General features: G+C 35.2%; 1 pseudogene; it reads left to right on the top strand.

The window, feature by feature from the left end:
• Positions 1-738: 738 nt before the first annotated feature.
• Positions 739-16,460, top strand: LOC149562036 (large ribosomal subunit protein uL30x-like; annotated as a pseudogene).
• Positions 16,461-22,692: the final 6,232 nt, after the last annotated feature.

The following is a 22,692-nucleotide window of genomic DNA, read 5'->3' as shown; positions in this document are numbered from 1 at the left end:
TCTATAACAAACTCTACAAATATTAAATATCTTGCCCATGTTGGCCTAGAATGGTTTACCTTAAAGTTTGTATCATTCCTAACTTGAATGTAAATTTTGTGTTACTCAACACTTGCTACTTTTTTACTTGACACTCATTATATATGTTGCTAATGCTTTGTCTCTACTATGCTCGATATATTATGTGTAACTCAGCTTCAATATGCTCAAATTGCTTAGTTAACATTAGACTCAACTAGCTATGAAAATAATAAATGACCATAGACTTGGTTGACTCCTATAGAGCTCAGTATATACAAGTTTTTATAAGTCTTTACATGACTTGACCTATATAGAGTAGCCCAGTCACAGTGATGATCGTCTAGCTCTATCTAGTAAATGAATAAGTGTTTGACACTAATAGAAAACAAAAATTAGAGAGATGACCACTACATATTCCCATTTTAGAGTCAAGGAGGATTTGAGATGGTTGTCGATGCTAGATTATCAAGTAGCATTGAGAGATACAACAACATTGCAATGATAGCCTTGACACTACCATCTAGGTCTAGCAAATGTAGGGGTAGATCGAACATACCTATATGAGATGTAGATACATCCATTTCCTTAATTTACATGACTAGATGCACTCCCCAAGGTAGTGCTACAGGGAGAGATGGTGATGGTAGAGGAGGCAGAGGTAGAGGGGTGGGGCAGATGGAGGTGGGGAGCAACTCCTATGGGTCTGTAGGGAGATAGATGTGGTCACAGAGATGGGCTACAAGGGAGGAGAAGGAGGAGGAGGAGGGATATGATGAGGAGGAGCTTGAGGAGGTAATGTGACTAATGGGTTGGAGGAGGGTGGAGTGGTCATAGCCTCAATAGGAGAAACTAATTGGGGGAGATGAGGAGATCCCAAGGATACTCAAACTCAAGCACTGGAGGTAGAGATACATGGGTTGAGGATGACCATTATGGTTTCTCCTAGACAAGGCTGATAGACAAGAGAAATCAATGAGAGGTGATATGGTAGAGGCCTGACATAAGGTGAAGTGATAGGGAGTGTGAGAAACATACTATCAAGGAGTTTATATTGTTGTAGTTCATGTGGGTTAGTGGGTGCCTATGTATTTTGAGAGAGCTAATAGATTAGATCAGCCACCAGTGAGGACACTAAAAACTCCTCCTCAGACAAAACCTACTCATGAGGAGGGAGTCAGTCTTAGGTCTAGGACTAGGTCTAGGCTGATGTCTTTGTGACACTTGCTAATGTATATATGTATTATAAGATAGTTATCTATATTTTGGATCTCACATGTACATGTACTCTTGACTCATTTTGATATATATATGAGATACTAGATCCAATTGATCATCATTGTGTTCTCATCTCATCTTGTGCTCATGTGATTATTCTATATGGAAGTTTTAGCACTTGTGTTTATATTCCAGATGATATTTCTTCTGTATTCTTATGCTTATTTTTTAATGTATGCTCAGTTTATATCCTCATGGATCTCTCTCATAGATGTTTTAGCTCTCATGTTTGTGATGTAGACTGATATTTTGAAAATGTGATACTTGGATATATTAGATTTGATGATGAGATCAACCCCTTGTGATTATAGATATAGAAGAAGCAAGAAAGTGGATGTGATCGATGGAGAATAAAAGACATGATCGAGAGAAAGAGTTAGAAGAGATGAACATAGTTAGTTGATGTGCCCTTGAAAGATGAAGAGAGAGATCTCGCCATATTCAAAATGCAAGACTTAGCTAGAATGAGTCTATAATGAAAACTAGTATGCAAAGTGGTTTACTTGCAAGGGAGGCAAAAAATTTAGACTCTAATTCCATCATTGAGTGTTATTATGGACATCGAAAGATCATACAATTCTCACTAGTATAACTATGAGGATATGCATAAAACCTTAGAAGAAAAAAAATGATGAGCATTGGAAAGGGAGGGAAGAGAGATTTTCAAAATTTGAATCCTAAGAAGGGTGGGATTCCACTGGACTATCAAAATTAGATCCCTAGATTGGAGCATGAGTCACAGAAGGAGGCCAATTAGGGATCTTCTAGTATAGGTGATTAGTCAAAGAAAGATTATGTGGACCTAGATGCCCCCCCCAAGGTGGTGGTCAAGATTCCTCTAGGTCCCAAAGTGGGTCTCCTTGGCCCTGGTAAATGGTAGTCTCTTTTTGGGATCAAGCCTACAAGTAAGTCTTCTTTACTACCTGTTAAGATTCTTCCTGAGACAGAGAAAGGTTCTTGTGCCATCACGATTTTGGATGAGCTTGTGGATCATAGTATTAAATCCATGGCTTCCAACCTGGTTGGTAAATTCTTAGGGCCAAGGCCTAATATTGATGTGGTGAGATCATTTATCAAGAAGAAATGGGCCCTCAAAGGTCAAGTTTTTGTCACGACCATGGACAAGGGATTTCTATCCTTTGATTTCACATGTACATGTATGGAAGATATTTCTAACATTTTAAGTGGGGGGCCATGGGTTGTTGGTTGATCCACCCTAGTTCTCTAGAAGTGGTCATCAAAGTTGAATCTGAATGACTCATTCTATGTGCAAGCCCCTATTTGGGTAAGGTTACCTGAGCTACCCGTAGAATTCTAGAATGAGGATGTCTCCGTAGGGATAGTAAGCTCTTTTGGGGAGATTCCTTCCATAGATCCAATCACTGTCTCTAAAAGATGCCTCACTTATGCCCATATTTTTATTGGGGTAAGGGAAGGTACTAATATGTCAAAAATTTTGGCATTTCATTCCAAACTAGGAATGCATGTTTAGAAACCTATTTATGAGACCATGTCATTTGCATGTTTCCTTTGTTTAAAATCAAGGCACAAGGAAAATAAATGTCTTAGGGTAGAAAAGAAAAAAAGGAAGCCAATAGGTACTACTATTAAGGGGAAGAAAATGATCTAGAAATAGAAAGCTTCAAGGCCTACTGAGAATCAGGATGTCATCATGGATTTGAAAAATGCCCCTTGAAAGGAAGGAGAGCAAGTCACTCAAGGTGATAAAGGACCTATAGTCTCTAAACTTGTAGTCTCTAATAAGGATAAGAGGAATGACTCTGACCAGGAAGGAGACCAGAGAAAGGATAGAGATATAGAATCTAAGGTGAGTAGTGTTGAGGTCTAGGCCACTAAAGCCATAGTAGGGATATAAAATTCCTTGATTGAGGAAGAGTAGGATGTTAGTAGGTTGGAGGCCCCCTAGATAGAGAATTCATCGAATACCAATTCAAGAATCTTGAATTTTGGTGGCCTCCCAAAGATGGAAAATCTCAGCCTAAGTGATGGATTCATTGATGAGGGGATTAGTTGAGCTGGTAATGATTTGGCTCCACTTTTTGATCCCATAGTGAATCTAGTTGTCTCTAAAGATGTGGGAATGAAGCTTGTAGAACTTATCACCAAGTCTTCCCCAGAACAAATTTCAAAATGGGAGGAATTGATTAATAGTTGCTCTCAAGATGGTAAGGGCAACTGAAGTTCAATAAAAAAGAAGAAGAACAAAATTGAGACCACCCCCCTCTATCTCTAGTGATGACTAGAAGTAGAGTGAAGGCTGATGTTGGGGTAGATTAAAACTCCAAGAAGGAGAAGCCTGGATCAAACATTGCAAGACGAGACTAAAAAGAACTTGGCAGATGGGAGCCAAAGAACCCTCAAGGAATACTCTAGAAAAAAGAAACGAAGATCATATCTTGGAACATAAGGGGTCTAAATGGTATCCACAAGCAGGAGATAGTTAGGAATATGATTAAAGACCAAAGACCCAATTTTTTACTGATCCAAGAAACTAAAATGTGGAAAGATGCAGTTGGTAAGTTGTCTTTTAGCAAAACCATGAGTAGCGAGGCTATAGATTCAGAGGGAGCTGCAAGGGGGGTGATGATGATCTACAACAATAAGGCATTTCAGATTTCTTCTATTTATAATGAAGGTAATGCCCTTCTTTGTAAGGTATCCCATGTTCATAGTGGTGATTCTTGGTTTATTTTAAATCTGTACGCTCCTACTACCAAAAGAGAGATAAGGATTTTTTGGGCCAAAATCATTGATGTTATTCGAAATTACAACAAAAAAAAAGGAGATATTATGGGGGATTTCAACTCCCCCCTTACTGATGATGAAAAAGCTGGAGGACTAGACCCTAATTAGGAAAGTAAATTAGACCTTTCAAATTTTATTAACAATCTAGCCTTCATGGATGTTGATCTCTTGGGGGGTAGTTTCACTTGGTCTAATAGGAGAGTGGGTGGCGATTGCATCCAGGTCTGACTTGATAGAGCCCTAATCTCCCTTGACAAGCTGCAAACCCACTCTTGTAGACTTTCCATTCTCCCTAGAATTGGTTCAGATCACTTCCCCATTTTGCTTTCTTGTAGCCCCTTAATGGTCAAACATAATATTCCATTTCATTTTGAGAAGATGTGGATTTCCCATTTGGATCTGGAAGCCAAGATTTCTTCTTGGTGGAAGGTTCTGCAATGTTCAGGATTGCCCAAAAATTGAAGAATGTGAAAAGGAACATTAAAGTTTGGAATAAGTTAGACTTTGGGCATATATTCCAAGTGAAGGATGAGAGGCTAGACCAGCTCCACACTATCTAGGAAGAGATTCAGTTGGAGGGATATAACGACCTGAATAGGTTAGAGAAAAGTCTATTCTAACTGGTCTACATAATATCATAAGTAGGGAGGAACACTTTTGGAAGCAAAGATCTAGAGTTAATTGGCTCAAAGAGGGGGACCAAAATACCAAGTTTTTTCATTTATCCACCCTAAAGCATCGGGCTCATAACAAGATTTCAAGCATCAAAAGGGGGCAAACTATATTTACTAAAGACTATGAGATAGAAAATGAAGCTGTGAATTTCTTCTCCTCTCTTCTTTCAAAGGATCAGTCTCTCTGCATGACAAATCAAGAGGATATCTTAAATTCTATTCCCTCACTGTTGTAGGATCTCCATAATTCCATGCTGAAGGTTATTCCTTCTCAACAAGAAATTTATCAAGCCCTTTCTTCTCTTCCTAGTGATAAAGCTCCTGACCCAGATGGTTTTCTAACATTCTTTTTCCAGATATATTGGGAGGTGATCAAAAGGGACATTGTGAAGGTAGTGCAAGAATTTTTTGGAGCTAGGAACCTCTTGAAAGAACTCAATGCTACTTTTCTAGTGCTTATTCCAAAAGTCCTAGGGTATGACTCAATGGATAAGTTCAAACCCATAAGCCTTTGCAACTCTTTTTATAAAATCATTTTTAAAGTTCTGACTACTAGGCTTCTCAGTGTCCTTCATCTAATTATCTCCCTGCAGCAAATTGGTTTTGTCCCAGGGAGATAGATTCTTGACTCTATTATTACAGTCCACGAGGTGATTCACTCTTTGGAAGCTAGGAATAGAGAAGGATTTTTGCTTAAATTAGACTTATCTAAAGCTTATGATAGGGTGGACTAGAATTTCTTGTTGGCTGTCCTTTAGGCTTTTGGATTTGATGCCTAGGTTTGTAAACTTATCCTTCAGTTTGTGTCAACCCCCTCTTTGTCTATTTTGGTCAATGGTTCCCCCTTAAATTTCTTTTTTCCCTCAAGAGGTTTTAGATAGGGACACCCTTTACCCCCTATACTCTTCATCATTTATGTGGAGTGCTTTTGGAGGCTAATTCTAAGGAAAAGATAGGAAGGGAGGTTGCATGGCCTTAAGCCTTCTTCTGGGCATACCTCCTTCACCCATCAACAATTTGTGGATGATACTATCCTAGGTGGAGATGCCTCAGTGTAGGAGGCCAGAGTGCTTAAATTCTTGCTCAATTCTTACACAAGTGGTTCAGGCTAGGCTATTAACTGGGAGAAAAGTTCGATCTACTTCATCAACACTCCCTTAGAGAGATAGAGGAAAATTGCTTGTATTCTAGGATGTGGTGTTGGGTCTCTTCTTTCAAACTATCTTGGTTTGCCACTGGGGTCCAAACCTCTGAAATCCTTTTGGAATAGCATCATTAGCATATTCAATAAGAAGTTAGCTAGTTGGAAAGGAGGCATCCTCAGCCAAGCTGGTAAATGTACTTTGGTGAAATCTACTCTTCAAAACCTTCCTACTTATGCCCTTAGCCTCTTTGGGATTCTAGTCAAGCACACTAATAAAATGGAGAAGATTCAGAGAGACTTCATATGGATAGGTGTTGAAGATAATAAGTGATATCATCATGTTGCTTGGGATCATGTCTATCTCCCTAAATGCTATGGTGGTCTTGGCATTAGAAAAATTAGACATCTCAATAATGCCCTATTGGCCAAGTAGATATGGTACATTTTTTAAAAATTAGGTGAATGGAGGGACATAATAGTGGAGAAATATCTAAAAAAGGCAATCATTCAATTTTTTGCTTAGTGAGGTTGAGATTCCTCAAGGATCTTACATATGGAATGAGATTTTAAAGGCAAAACTTTTGGCCAAGTCTAAGGAAAAATGAAAAGTAGGAAATGGTGAAAATATTTTTTTCTAGCAAGATAATTGGATTTTCTAGGGACCTCTTATTCACCACCCCAATTATGGGAGATGGGCAGAAATATGCATAAGAAGATTTGGTCTGAAAGTAAGCAACTACAAAGCTGGTCATGGATGGCAAGACCTATCCTTAGTCTCAAAGGACTTTAAATCTTTGATGATTACCCTGAATGCAATGATCCTTAATAAAAAGAGGGATGAGGTCATTTGGGGAGATAACTCAAATGGGCAATACTATGTTTCTTTAGGTTACTTCTTAATGTGGGACAGATTGGAGAAATCTATCTAGGCTAAGGCCTAGATTCTTGGTCTTACTCCAAAAATTAACATTTTCTTTTGGTTCCTTCCACAAGACAAAGTGCTCACCTTGGAAAAATTGGATAAGAGAGGTAAAATTATCCCTAATAGGTGTATCCTTTGTAAGCAAGACTTAGAAATGGTTAACCACCTCTTTATTCATTGTCCCTTCTCTTCTGAGGTCTGGAATCTTTTGACCAAGGACTATGGGGCTAGTTGGTGCAACCCCACTAATATCCAAGAGTTCTTTGGACAATGGAATAATGTGCACATTGGTATGAAGACTCAGATGTTAGGCTCCTAGTCTCTTCCACACTTCTATTGGGAAATATAGAAAGAGTGAAATAATTGTATCTTCAGAGATAGGGAATCCCCTGCTTTTATTATTGTAGAAAAAATAGAAGGATTAATGAAGGAGAATTTTGCAACTAGAAAGGGTGGTAACATAGAAGAAGGAGGAAATAGCATAGAAAAGAAAAAGGATAGGGATGGGAAAAGATAGAAGGCTAGGTGGCTTCTTCCCCCTAAAGACTGGCATAAAGTTAACTTCGATGGGGCTACCAAAGGGAATCTAGGTCCAGCAAGCTATGGAGGTATTATCAAAAACAATCATGGGGTTGGTGTTGCAACTTTCTCCTATCCACTTGGGACTCATTCAAACCATTTTGCTAAGGCTAATGCAACATTTCATATTGTTAAACTAGCCCTAGCTTTCTAGGATTGACAACCTTTGGCTAGAGGGGGATTCATTATATATTATTAATTGTTTAACTGGTCAATATTTGCCATCTTGGAATATTGTGGATGTGGTGGAAGAGACCAAATCTGACTTGGAAAAATTTAAAAAGATCCATATAAGCCATGTGCACAGGGAGACCAACTTAGCCATGGACTGGTTTGCAAATGAAGCGATAATAAAAAATATGACGATGATGTGGCATAACGATGAAAGCTTTCTGAGGCCTGTGAAAGAATTAATACTACTAGATCATATTCAGGGAAGTACAAAGACAATCCAAATATAATTATGGAAAGATTTGTAAGTTTGCACATCAAAAAAGGAGTAAATGAGAATCATGTGAAGTTATTATTTTTCTATCATATCAAGTATGTGTGGCATGCTTTTTGGATCGATTTGCCTTCTACCATTTTTTTTGCCATATGTAAAACCTTTTTTGGGCTTCAAAAATTGAAGGAAGCTAAAATTTGTGAGAGAATAGGAAGTAGGTGTAGTTTTCATGAACCAGAGGAAATAATGGTTGGGGAGAGAAGCAGGAAGGAGCCAATGTGGGAGGTAGATAATTGGAGAAATAACTTGAAGGTATGGCATAAATTAGAGAAGGGTGGCATTACAAAATTCATGGAAAAACTCCATGGTTTTGATAATGAGGTCACTAATACAATGGTGAAATCATGGAAGGAAGGCCGAGCTAAGATCGATGGGGTTACATACCAGGTTGATGTGGATTTGATTGCCTAAGTAGCAAAGCTCTCCTTGGAGGGGATACATTTCTTCAGAGACAAGAAAATGTTAGCCAATGCTGTCAAGGACTTTGTAAAGGATGAGAATGAAAGGAAGAAACTTGTGAATACTAAGACATACTATGAAATATAGTCCATTAAAAAGCTTTGGAGGTATGTTTGAAGAGTTATTATTGAATATATATCCCTGGATACTTGATTTGATAGGGTCAAGACTCATCATTTTGTGCTTTTAAATCACTTTAGACATGGAATACAGATTTCTTTTCCTTTTTATTTTTTCACCTCCATGAGCAAGAGCATTGAGGGTTTTAAAAAGAAACCCACTACTAATCTTGCCCTTCATGAGGGGTTGCTCCTTCTACTATATGAGTACTTAAAGACTCAGACCAGGGGCAAATCCCTTGGTGAAGTTGGAAATGCTTCTGAGGAAACTAAGAGCTTAGATTCTGAGGAGGTTCAAAGCATAAATTTGAAAGATGAGCAAAAATCCCCCTCTAAAGGTAAGAAATCTAAGGAAGGAGAAAAAGTTTCTCCCTCTACCAGAATTGCTTCCAGTAGAAAAAGTCCTAGGGGTATAACCCCTAACACCCCCCCCCCCCCCCCCACCAAGATTGAGGAAAAAGAGGAGGAGGATCATAGTGTTGAAGAAGAGGATATAGAATCAGAGGAAGAGGAGAAGTGGGAGGACAATGAGAAGGATGAGGAGGAAATGACAGTTACACCAGGGAGCCCCAAGAAAAGGAAGGCTAAGGAAGCTTCACTACTGGAAGAAACAAAAGACCAAACTCCTTTGATCTTGGGCCTAGTCCCTACCATTTCTTCATTATAGGGGAAGATAATTTCTTTGGTAGAAGATAGTGGGGAGGTGGTTTTGAAAGATAGGAGGGGATTGTGGAGAAATTTTAACTCTAAAATGGTGAAGATGGGGATAGTCAGAGAGACGATGAACCCCTAGGTGATGGAGGAAAAAGATGGTAAAATCCATTTTGATGAACTTCTTGACCTGGCTCTTGTTGCAATCTCTAATAATGCAAGATAATATGGGCTCAACCTTCTTAACAACACTAAAAATAGCATGATAGATAATTTTTTCTCTATCAAATGGCTATTTCATGAGATAGAAGAACTCAAGGAGAAAGCAAGCCAAAAGGACAACCACATAAGCAATGACCAAAGACACCATGTTGACTAGGAGGACCTTATCTCAATGGTTGAAAAAAGAGTTCTAAGGATGGAGACTTCAATCATAACTTGGCTAACTAGGTGATTGCAACTTTGAACACCCTAAATGAAAACATATATAGTTTGGGTGATTCTCTAAAGGAAGTTGGCTTTGGCGGGGAAAAAGAAGATAAAGACAACATGGATTGTGGGAAAACCAAGGAAGAAAAGAAAGAGACTATGGGATCGGCAGATGATCAGAACTAGGATCAAGCAGGTGCAGACAACCAGAAGGCCAATGAAGATACAAAGACTTTGCAAGTTCTAGATAGGGAGAACTAATAGTTTTAGTTTTCATTTTTTGTTTCACCCTTATCTAGAGTTACTAGTTTTTACATCCTGGTTGCATGCCTGTCTTTTGGTTTAGGCTTTTTATAAGCAGATGCATACTAGTTGGACTTTACTTTTCATTTATATTTTTGTTATTATGTAAAACTTTTGGGTTTCAGGATCCTGTAAAACCTATTTTACTTAATTAAAAACTATGAGTATATGCATATGATCTATATCAAATAGGTACATGCGAATCCAAATTGAGCATCAAGGACATGAAGGTCAAGATGAATAATGCAATTATATTCCTTAAGTTTAGTATATCAAGATTATACCTATATCAAGGCATAAGTGTTGGGATAACCCGTGAGTGCAGTCTTGCAAAAATAAACAAGGATGATGAATTGTAGGCCCAAAGTGTCAAGCTAACAAAGCAAAAATGCTCTCAACACCTTAGAATAACAAAGTATACCCACAAGAAGGAAACAAGTAAAACATGCCCCATGCCCCCAGTCTTCTAGTACATGACATCCTCAAAAGACTATTAGGGAAAGAACACCCAACAAAGAAATTGTTATTGAAAACACATAGAAAATAAATTTCATCACGTCTCAACAAGTTTAATGTTTACATGTGTGTGTATGTAAGTCACATGGCCATTTCTTTGAGACTCACATCTGATAGTGAGAAATATCATACCATCTTAGATTGTAGGTAAGATATTGGAAAAGTGTTGAGAAACACTTGATGTTAAGGGGGAAAGTGTTGAGAAACATTGTTTCAAAAAATTTGCTAAAGAAACCCTAATGTACAAGAAGACCCTAATAAGATAAGTAGCGATGGCCCCTAGACGAGGAAAAGAGTTGATTCCAAGATAGGAAAAGTATTTTGGAATATAAATGAGCATGAAGTGAGATGAATAGACATAGGTGTGAGGGTCTCAAGTAGCGCCTGTTTCCAGGTTTTCACCACTTGGCAAATTGTTTCAAGAATTTTTATGATTTTTTTTATTTTTTGAATTTTTTGGTGATGCATCAAAGCACATATTGCTAGGTTTTCACTAAGATGATCATTTTTTCAAGATATTTTCTATTTTTAGGATTTTTTCAACATCATATATGGATTTTTTAAGATTTTTTCAAGATCATAAGATATGTACAAATAGTTGAGCCACGAAAGCCTTATGCATAGAATTTCTTTAGATGTAGGATATTGATAGGCTTAGATAGCTTTTCTCCCTTAGGAGAAGAAAGCTGATAGGCACTAGATCCAAATGCTACTATGACTATGTAAGGACCCAACCAATTAGGCTCAAAATTTTCCATCTGTTCCCTATTCTATTAATTCTTAGGGTTCTCTCGAAGAATGAGTTCACCCACTTGGAACTCACAAGGATTGACCTATTTATTATACCTAGTAGACATTATTTTCTGATAAGCACTCATGTGATCAAAAGTAGCCTTGTGTCACTCATCTAAGGTTTCTAGCTCATATATCCTCATAGATCTATGATCCTCATTAGTAATTAATCCATGTAGAGAGAATCATAAGGAGAGAATCTTGACTTCTAGAGAAAGGACAACTTCAAAACCATAAACTAGTGAAAAAGGTGTAGCTCCTGTAAGAGTGCATATATTAGTCTTGTAAACCCATAGTGCTAGATTGATTTGAAAATGCCTATCCCTACCCAATTTATGGAATGTTCTATGCATGATCTTTAGCAATGTCTTGTTGGAGACCTTAGCTTGGCTATTCACTTGAGGGTAGTATATAGAGGACCAATGTTGTTTAATCTTGAGTTTCTTGTAGAGTTTCTTAAGGTCCTTATTTTTGAACTATCCGTCCTTATTAGCGACAATGGAGTATGGAATACCATAGAGACAATTGATATGGTTGAGTATGAACATGGCAACATGTTTACCTATAGCAATAGATAAAGGAACAACTTCAACCCATTTTGTGAAGTACTTAGTTGTTGTAATGATAAACTTGTGTCCATTAGACAAATTTGGTTGAATTTTACTAACCAAATCAAAGGCCCATTGCTAAAAAGGCCAATACATGATAGAAGAGATAAGTTCACACCAGAAGCGTGAACTAGGTTGCCATGTAATTGATAATTCTTTCATGATTTGGTGTATTGGATAGCATTAGCTTGCATAGTCGGCCAATAGTAACCCACCCTAAGTAGTTTTTGAGCAAGTGCTAGACCATTAGAGTGTGCCCCACAAATGCCATCATGGACTTTTGATAATGCCTTTTGAGACTCTTCTATCTCTAGACACCTAAGAAGTGTTTAGTCTAGACCCTTCCTATACAAGTCACCGGAGATAAAGCTATAGTGGGAGGCATTTGTGAATGAGTTGGTATTTTTTTTATTGCAGGTGAGATTTTGGGAATGATTTGATCGTGTAGGTTGGAAAAGATGGTGGAATATCGAGAGGATTCATGGCTAACAAAAATGTAGATTACATGGTTATCAGGGAAGTAATATGCAGTGTGTCATAATTCTTCCACCAAGAATTGAAAGAGAGACTTGTATTCTTACAATTGTAGAATTGATGCTAAAGTGGCCATAGCATTTGTAGCCTTATTTTCTACCCTAGGAATCTACTAGAATGTTACAAATGTGAAATAGCTCCTTAAGGCATCAATCAATTTCTTTTACCATACTATCTTATTATATTTAGTTTGATAGTCATTATTGACTTGATTAATGACAAGCTAGGAGTCCCCATAGATGTGCAACTTTGTAATTCTCCATTCAAGATTCATTTTTATCCCATTGGTCAAAGCCTCATACTCTTCTATATTGTTAGTGTATAGAAACAATAGTTTGTAAGATGATAGTGTAGCCATGAGGTGTGACAAACAAAATCTATGCACCAACTCCATTCTGGATGTGTGATCCATCAAAGGACATCTTCCATGTCCTTTTAGTGACATACATAATAGAGGCATCAAGAATATCAATTTTTATTAGAACATTGTCTTGTAATGGAAACTCAACAAGTTGATCAATTATAGATTGTCCTTTAATGGCATTACATTTGACATATTGAATGACAAATTTTGAAAGAATCATCATCCATTTGGCAAGCTGTCCAGTAAGGGAAGCATTACTTAGTAGATATTCAAGAGCATCAATTTTTGCAATAAGATGTACCATATGAGAAAGCATCTAGTATATAAGTTTCTAGGATGCAAATACCACTGTGAGACAATACTTTTCAATTTTACTTTAGTTTACTTCATAAGTCACCAAAGTGTGGCTAATGTAGTATATAGCATGTTGCTTTCCATATTCATCACTTTGTGCTAGTAATGCTCCTAAGGAAGAATCTATAGCTGATATATAAAATCAAAGGTTTCCTTGGTATAGGTGGCATCAATACTAAAGATTTAGCTAAGTTTTTTTTTTTGGATCTAAGTTCTTTCGACATTCTTCATTCCAAATGCATGTGGATGCTTTGTGTAAGTTTTTGTTGAATGGTTGTTCTTTATCAGCTATCTATGACATTAATCTCCTAATAGATTGAAGACATCCTTGAAGACTTCTTACTTGACTAATGTTCTTAGGAGGAGGGATTTCCATAATAGCTTGCACTTTTTTTGGACCAACTTCTATGCCTTTTGTTGATATGATGTAGCCTAGCAATTTTCCTGATGTAACACCAAAAATACACTTCTTGGGATTTAATATAATTTGAAGCTATTCCATGCAGTCCAATATAAAAATCAAGTCATCAAGGTGCATATCTCCTTTCTTGGATTTAGCTAATGCATCATCAACATAATCTTTGATATTCTTATGCATCATGTCATGAAAGATAGTAATCATAGCTCTTTGGTAAGTGGCTCAGGCGTTCTTTAACCTGAATGGTATAACATTCCAATAAAACTATCCCATGCACATTTAAAAGCCATTTTCTCTTGATCCCTAGGGGCAATTTTAATATGATTGTATCAAAAAAATCCATCCATTAAGGATTACATTTCATATTCCATAGTCATGTCCACTATCATGTATATGTTAGGAAGTGGAAAATCATCCTTAGGGCATGCCTTGTTCAAATCTCTAAATCTTTGCACACACAAATAAACTTATCATGTTTTCTAATAGGTATAATGTTTGAGATCCATTTAGAATAATCATTAGCTCTAATGAATGTTGTGCTTAAGAGCTTTTCTAGTTCTTCTTTAACCAAGACAACAACGTATGGATGCATTTTTCTCAATTTTTTCTTAACAAGTTCAACACAAGAGAAATAGATAGGTGATGCATAATAAGATTTGTGTCTAGGCACTACTACATTTGGGCCCAAATTGCGATGACCACCCATCACCCAAGTGACAAAACCACAAATTAGGTCCTATCAAACTTTCGTTATCACAAATTGAGATGGCAAGGGTGTCCATCATAATTGTGATGGATAAAGTTGTTGTAACTTGGAATAAGGAAGGGGAAAGATTTCATGTTGATACTATCATAATTGTGATGCCCATGCGACAACTATGCTATGCAAGTGATGTTGATATGTCAATACTATTTGTCATAATTGCAATAACTTTGTGATAGCTATGTTGTGCAAGTGACAACTAGCCATTAGAACACACTGTCACAATTGCAATGGCTAGCTGAATTATTAATTTTTTTCTATCATGCCAAATATGAGTTTGGAGGACGCAAATCTTCTACCCGAGTTAGTTCTCAAGAAGAGGAAAAGAAATGAAGAATGGGAGAATGACAAGAAGTGATAGTTGGAAGTTTAAAATGTATAAAATTGTACAAACCAAAAACTAATATTTAAGAAGGCCAAGGAATATTCAAAGGAGTACATGGGGTAGATAATAAATTGCTTGATTTGTGAGTCATGTGTCACCATTCCATCTAGTGTTTTGATTAAGTAAAAATAGGTTTTGAAAGAACCCAAAACCTTATACAAAGGGACAAGAAAGATATAACAATGAAGGATCTTAATACAATTGTGGAACACTACTGACAAGCTAGAGGGCCACACCAAAGTTCCCAACATGAGGGCTAACAACCCAGAAAGTCAAAGACCATCAAGATTTACATTTTGCTCTTTTTTTTTTGAGAACGTAAAGACATATCAAACAAAGGTTTGGAGGATTTAACTTCTTTTCCTTTAACTAATGTCCATCCATCCTCCACTTTCCTAACATCCATCTACTAATCCAAAGAACTAGGGAAAACTACAAGAAAATAGGTAGTGCCAATACTAACCCCCAAAACTCTCACAGAAGAAAAATGGGCCTCTATACACACAACAACAGGAGATAAAATAGCTGAATCAACACCAAAAATAGTGTTCGAGACAAAGTTAGCAACAAAACAAGGGACATCAACAATATTCGATCTAGTGTTAAGTGTGTACCTTAGTTTCTTTTTGGAAAATTTTATATCAATTTATGAGTCACTAAGGAGTATGTGGATCCTTTAATAAATTTTTGGGTTTATGATTAATGTGTCATCATGCCATATAGGGTTGAGGAATGTACCTTAATAATTTTCTTGTGTACTTTGTGACACAAATCAGGAACAAGAGGTTATTAGATTGAAGAGAGAGACAAAAATGAAAGGAGGCTTTTATGTTTAGAAGCTAAACTATTGTTCATTATTCATATCTATGGGTAAGTAGCTATTCTATAGTATTTATATATCTTGTACTTTCTTGGTATTTATATAGTGATAGATTTGGTAGACTATTAGCTCTCTAGTCTATTTTTTATAAAAAAGAGAAAATATTTTCTTCCTAGATTTTATTATAATATATTTACATCTCTTCTATTTTAAATATAGAGACACAAAATTATTAGTCTTCCCCAAATTCTAATATAATTTTTTAAGTAAGTTTTTTTGTTTATTAAGTTTCTTATTTTTCGTATTTAGTACCAATGATATGCATCCAAAGACAAGAACAATTTTGCGATTTTTGCATTTGAGGCAGGTTGGTCCTTTTTTCAGCTTGACCAATCTCTTTTGCACTTTTTGTTTCTAAAATAGTGGTTAGTGATTGATTTTGGATGTATATACAATGTTTTTGTGATATTGACTTGCTTAGGCACTTCATTTCAGATCTTCAATGGTGTCTTTCTAAAATTGAACAAAGCAACAATGAACATGTTGCATTGTGTTGAGCCATATGTGACCTTTGGGTATGTTCTTAGTTAGTTATAAAAATTATGTAGATCAATTATTTCTTATCTCATAGATTCTTGTGTCTACTATTATTTAATTCTCTTCCTTAATTCTTTCTAGATATCCAAATTTAAAAAGCATAAGAGAGCTGATTTACAAGAGAGGTTATCGAAAGGTTGATAAATAGCAAATTCCTTTGACTAAAAACTTTGTCATTGAAAAGATAATTGTGTGCATGATGTATTTTTGTTTTAGTTAGTATGCTTTCTCAATGCTTATTATTTCTACCTTGCTACTTGTGAACAAGTTTTAGGTAAATATGGCATAATTTGTATTAAAGACCTTATCCATGAGATTGTTACTATTGGCCCCAACTTCACGAAGGCGAACAAATTTTTGTGGCCATTTAAACTTAGTGCTCCATCTGGTGGACCGACGAAGAAACACAACCACTACATTGAAGGTGACAATGCTAGAATTTGTGAAAAGTCATACATTTAAACTCAAGCTAGCTTGCTTACCCTAGTGGGCCTTGTGAAAATGAAAATCCTGGATCTAGAGTGATGCACACAAATTCATGGGGGACCAATGCATCTAAAAGAACTCCCCAAATTGGAGTTTTTCAATATTGGATGGTTATTATAGAAGAGAAGATGCTCATATTTTCTAGAGTTTTACCCTTAAATCCTTGGTGAATAACATAGCACCTAGTTAAGCAAGATACAAACCTTGTTAAGGATGTGTTTTATTCTACTTCTTGCCATAGAATCTTGTACTTACATAATCATTGATAAGAAAATACTTATGGAGTTTAAGAAGTCTATCATATTGGATCCTCTCCATTCCATACAAAAATGGGTCCCTAATGTTCATTTTACTACTTTGTAGTTCATATTTTGTAATCTATAATTGAGTTCTAGATTCAAATTTAGGAAAAAAAAAGAAAAAGAATGAGTAAATGTTACACATTGTAATACATAGCATCTAATCAAGTAGCAAAATCTATATCTCATGTTAGAGCTAACCCACAACAAGATCTAGGTGCAGACGTACTCTTCAAAGGGTCCTAAGGAAATCCTTCTGGATAAGTTACTTGTTAAGGAACATTTCACAATTCCTTCCAATCACCCAACAGATCATTGCAATCAAAATTGTGTAAGAAAAATGACAAGAATTTTCACAAAAAAGGAAGTTTCATTTTCTTCAACAAATGAGTTCTCTTGATAAAATTTATGAGTTAGAGTGTATCTTAGTAGAGACATGCTATGTAACTATCATGATGTGTTACTTGTCTACTATAGAAACATGTGTGTCTAATGAGCACCCACCAAGAGTTCAATCTATATAACTCATATGCTGATCACACCAGTGGGAAAGAAAAAATCCAAACTCCTACATGAAACCTTACCAGACATTTAAAAGTCTCATTTTTTATATCTTTTGTCAACCAACATATATTCCAACCATAAAAGAGTCACAATGCTGAAATAGTAAAGACTAGAAAAATGAACAACATATAATGTTCTCAACTTTTCACCATATCTGGTTTGCTTGAAATCAACAAGATGTTCTCTAGACAATTGTTCCTAATTATGTGGATACCTTACTTGAAAGCTAACCTATAAGGATAAATTTAATTTCATTATAAGGAAGCTCTTTATCATAAAATTATATGGAAATATAGATAATACATGTATCCTTTTTAAGGCCCCTCAACATCCAAAGTACACAAAAATAAAAAGTATACTTTAAGGCACTCATACCTAAAAATTACCATTTGATGTGGCTTTCATCCAAGAGGTGATGATTTTCATGTTCCACAAAAATCTAATAGTAACTCACTATAAATACAATACAATGACATGAATAATATCAATGGTAATATTTAAATCACATTGCAAAGTGAAGAACATTGGAAGTGTACTTTCTTTTATAGGCTCAGATGTAGTGGTGCCAACATATTTCTCTTTCTCTACATAGAAAAAGTAATTTCTAGCAAAGAAGCCAACATGGATGACCATCATGTAGACCAATTCTTTTGCAAAAAAAACTATGATGAAGGTTTCTAAAGTGACCTACACAGATCATATTTCACAAGACATATTAAAAAACTAAGAATTATCCACCTTCGAATACTTAAAGAGGGAAGATCTCGTCAATCAATTAGCTTTGCAATGTATGAAACAATAAATCTTGTTAAGAGATATTCAAAAGATTATAATAAAAGAAAAATCACATACTTGTTTTGGGTTTCTGCCATTTAAATGGTCCAATCTATAGGTTTTGTAACACACTTATGATCAGCATTAAACAAAAAATAAGAATTCACTTTTGGTTAAAGCTATTATTGAAAGTTCTTAATAAATAGATAATTTTGAAAGAATCCCTTCCTAATTTGAATGAGATGTTAAATATTAATTACCCTATGGCGAGAAGAGTAAGGGCCCAAGCTATTGTGGTTGAAGAAGCAATTGAAGCCAAGCTCTCTGCCATCCACACTTGAAGATGGTAGAGCCTAGAAAGTCATGAAGCTTCCCCTACAACTCTAGCTCTTAGAGAAAAGATGACCATAAAATTAGTGGCTTCATTCCCAATGGAGAAAAATATGGTGAAAATGAGAATTCTATTAGAATGTTGCTTTTGGATCCTGCCCAACAAAATAGAAGCAATATAGATAATCAATTTGAGATTTTAGATTATATGCTAGAAAATATACTAAAAATCACCAAAAACCATTAACTGATAAGAAATAATCTGTTTGTTACCACTTACTAGTGAGATAATGATGGTTAATGGAACCGAATAGAATAATCACAAAAAATTTGGTTGATGGTGATCAAATCAAACTTCTACAAAAAAAAAAGAGACACTTTAGTTATATATTGTAAAAGAATCTTGTCAACTACACCTAATTTTATAACAAATTACATACCAATCCTTTTCTAGCATAGCACCATTAAAGATCATCAACAATATGCTTATACTAGTTCATGTGACATTTGGTGAAATTCACTATAATCCATCTTTCAAAATTTGCTAGTTGGAACACGGTCTAAGATAAGGTTTTCTCCACAAGTTAGACCAAATCAATTAAATGTCAAAAAATTCCATATAGAAAATTTAAATAATACCTTATTGTGGAATTTAAATCCATTGATGTAGATATCATCCTTTTTAATTGAGCACATTAATATTACATCCCACCCTTATCAATTCAAGAAACAACACCTTTCAATTTCTTTATAATAGTATTAGTCATTACTTCTTGAATACTTGACTCTATCCTTCCTTAATATGTGAGAATTAATTCCACTCACAATGTTAAAATTTAAAAATTCAAGTGATTATTAATGCTTATAACATTTAAACCAAGCATCTATGAAGTTGTTCATAGTTGGTGTTTGCATACAAACTTACAATTATCTACATATCTTGTCAACCAGAAACAAAATTTGTAATGAGAATGTGATAATAAAATTCTCATTCCCAATTCTATTAATTAAAAAAATAAAATTACTCATCTACAATTTCAAAAAATTGATGACCATTATCTATATAGATTAGAAAAGTACCAAATACTACATACCTCACTTCATATTTTGATGCAATCCTAGTAAACTTGTTTGCATTATATCTGGCAAGCACAATCCATTTGTCACCATCAACAAGCACTGGAGTAGCAAAATCTAATTTTAGAAAACTACCATACTTAAAAAAATTGAGATAAGTTCTAGAAAAATTATACACTTAACCATTTCATTTTAAGGTCATCCTTAAATTGGTCTCCACGTCTCCATATTGTAAAGACAAAAGGCCATAGAGTGTCCAAGCTATAGGGTTCAACCGATAATACCATCTCCCCCATAGAGGAATCATTTGGCAAGTTGTAGGTGCCCATACTATTTGTTAGATTGTATTTCAACATAAGTCAATAATTTATTGATGGAGGACAAGGAAACTTACCTGATGAGGGATCATGAATACTGAGAAATATTCTACAACACAAAACTAAGTTTAAGCATATGCATAGTTTGCAACAATAGCCTAGCAATTAACTAAACTTGCTAATGTAAAATTGTAGATGTGAATGACATCATACCACTGATTTGTTAAACTTGTGAATGACACTTTGAATTGAAAATGCACATGCAACTACATCCTATATGCATGGACAATAGGTTGAGCTGAAAAAATGCACCATGTTTACATTTATTTAATAGGTCTGTTAAGTTTTTAGAATTATAGACCATCACGAACATTAGAACTCTAGCTGCTATGGACAAGCAAGCCAACCCATAGAAAGTATTGATTTTATTGCATTATGAGGACATTACCCTTGCCTATAAGAGCTAAAGTTACAATTTTCATGATTTTTTATAACTTAAGATACTTAATTGAAGACCTCTAACAAAAATACAAACTTGTCATATTTTTTCAGCTCCACTTGATGTTGTATGCATATGAATTGAGATTGCATATTGAACTATGGCCTCCGTTTGCATTGCCTAAAACTAAGAGATTCATACAGTCAATTGTCATGCAATCATAGGTTAATGTTGAGCTTCACTTGGTTTTGAGAATAGTTTAGTATTCCATACTACTAAGGGAAACCACATGAAGGTGGAAGCTCATTCCACCCCCCCGAAACCCACACCTCCCCCCCAAACATCTAAATTCCCTATTAACATCTAAAATATTTAAGAAATGATAAATATTTAAAGTACCTAGAAGTTGGGCTACTCTTAGGAGAAGTCCATCTTCATTGCTTACAAGAAATTCATCACAATTCTTTTTTGTTCCCATACATATAATATGGGTATATCTAGGAATGTCTGAATCACCTCTTACATAAAATGAATCCAATATTACAAAATGCCCCCTTAGAAATAATAGTTCAAGTGAAATAAACACATGAAAAATGACAGAGAAAAAGAGGAATCTACTTATGAATAGGCATTGCCATTGCATCTGTGGCCATGCTATGTGTTGAGTGAGCTTTATTGCTTTATTATTTGGATTCTGGAATATTTGGATCAATAAGTACCTTAAAAAATATCACTCTATATATATACATACATACATAGGCACACACATTTGTGTGCGTATGTATGTATATATACACATATATACATATACATATGTACATGTATACCTACATACATACATACATACATACATAAATACATACATACATACATGCATACATACATACATATACACATACATGCATGCATACATACATACATACATGTACAAAGATCACAAGATCATGACAATAAAATGTAGAGATCACGAGGGCATGGCAATGAAATGAAACAATCACAAGGGAATGGCAATGAAATCCTAGATCTTCATTGTTCTCCACTGATGTTCAAATCTCTCCACCCTCTTTTGCGTGCAACTCTCCATAATCGATCAAAACAAGTGGGGAATGATTAATGTCATGCTTTTTTATTTTTTTTTAATAATCCACAATCTACAAGATCTCTATGCATATATACATACATATATGCATGGACACACACATATGTGTGTGTATGTATGTATGTATACACATATATGTACATATACATATGTATATATATACATACATATACATATGTACATACATACATACATACATACATACATACATATGCATATGCAATTTTATCACCTTGGAAAACTATATTTGATCTTGCTAGCTGGGAACAATTGATAATTTATTTTATTGTACCTAGTTCAATGATATTTCTACATGAATTTGTAATAAACCTAGCTAATCGACAAATAGACCAATTTAATTGGGTTATGGCCTGTTTCTTTCTAAAAATATTTACTATGATATGTTTTTGTAAAATTTCTTGCAAACATTGCCTATTTATCTTGGTGGTGCTGGGGTGTCCCAATAAAATAAAATGTTAGGACTCTTTTGAAGTCTTTTTAATCATTAGGTTTCATTTAGGAACAATGGCTATTCATGTGACTCACTTGTAAAACCTAGTTCCAAGACTGGCACTTGATAAGCCCTTGGTCAACTATGGTCAAAGGTGTCTCATAGCCTAGAATCTTAGGATAAATAGATTTTTCATGTTTTTACATGTTTTGGTCCATGTTGGATCAGTTAAAACCAATTTTGGTTACCTTAGGCAAAGTTGCATTAAAAGTTGCAAAGTTGCCAAAAAGTTGGCAAGTAACTTTTAGCAACCTTTTGGAAAAAAATGTAATTTGAATTCCTAGTGACCATATTTGGTTTAAATAATTTTTATAACCTTTTGTAAAGCTTGTATAGCCCTTTCAGGTGGGTGCTAGGCATAGAAGGTGTAATTTTTTTTCAAATCAATAAAATATAATTTTTTTCTGCAAAATCTGATGCTGCAACTCATTATACGGACTCATTCTGACACATAGGTATAGATTGGTGAAATTTTTGCATATCTCAATGAATCACCTTTTGAATTCACTTGGAATGAGATCTTGACTTGCTCCCTAACTCTAGATATCTTTGTTTTACTAATTGCTACCATAATTTCTTGTAACTACCTAGGGTTTCTCACATTTCTGCTCATATCTTGAGATTCCACCATGGGAAATTAACATCATTGGGTGGAATCTAAGTGTGGAAAATGTGATCTATGATCCATTTGGTCTTATGTAAAAATATTTAAACAAGGAGAAACTTGATGCCCTAGGCATGCAAGATCTATGTGCATGCTAGGAACACATAGCAACAACTTCCACAACTCACTACAAA

This window comes from Cupressus sempervirens, chromosome 4 (genome assembly GCF_028749045.1).
Source record: "Cupressus sempervirens isolate cs-2001-9-10 chromosome 4, ASM2874904v1, whole genome shotgun sequence".
NCBI lineage: Eukaryota > Viridiplantae > Streptophyta > Pinopsida > Cupressales > Cupressaceae > Cupressus > Cupressus sempervirens.
This window is presented reverse-complemented; position numbering and strand designations above follow the sequence as displayed.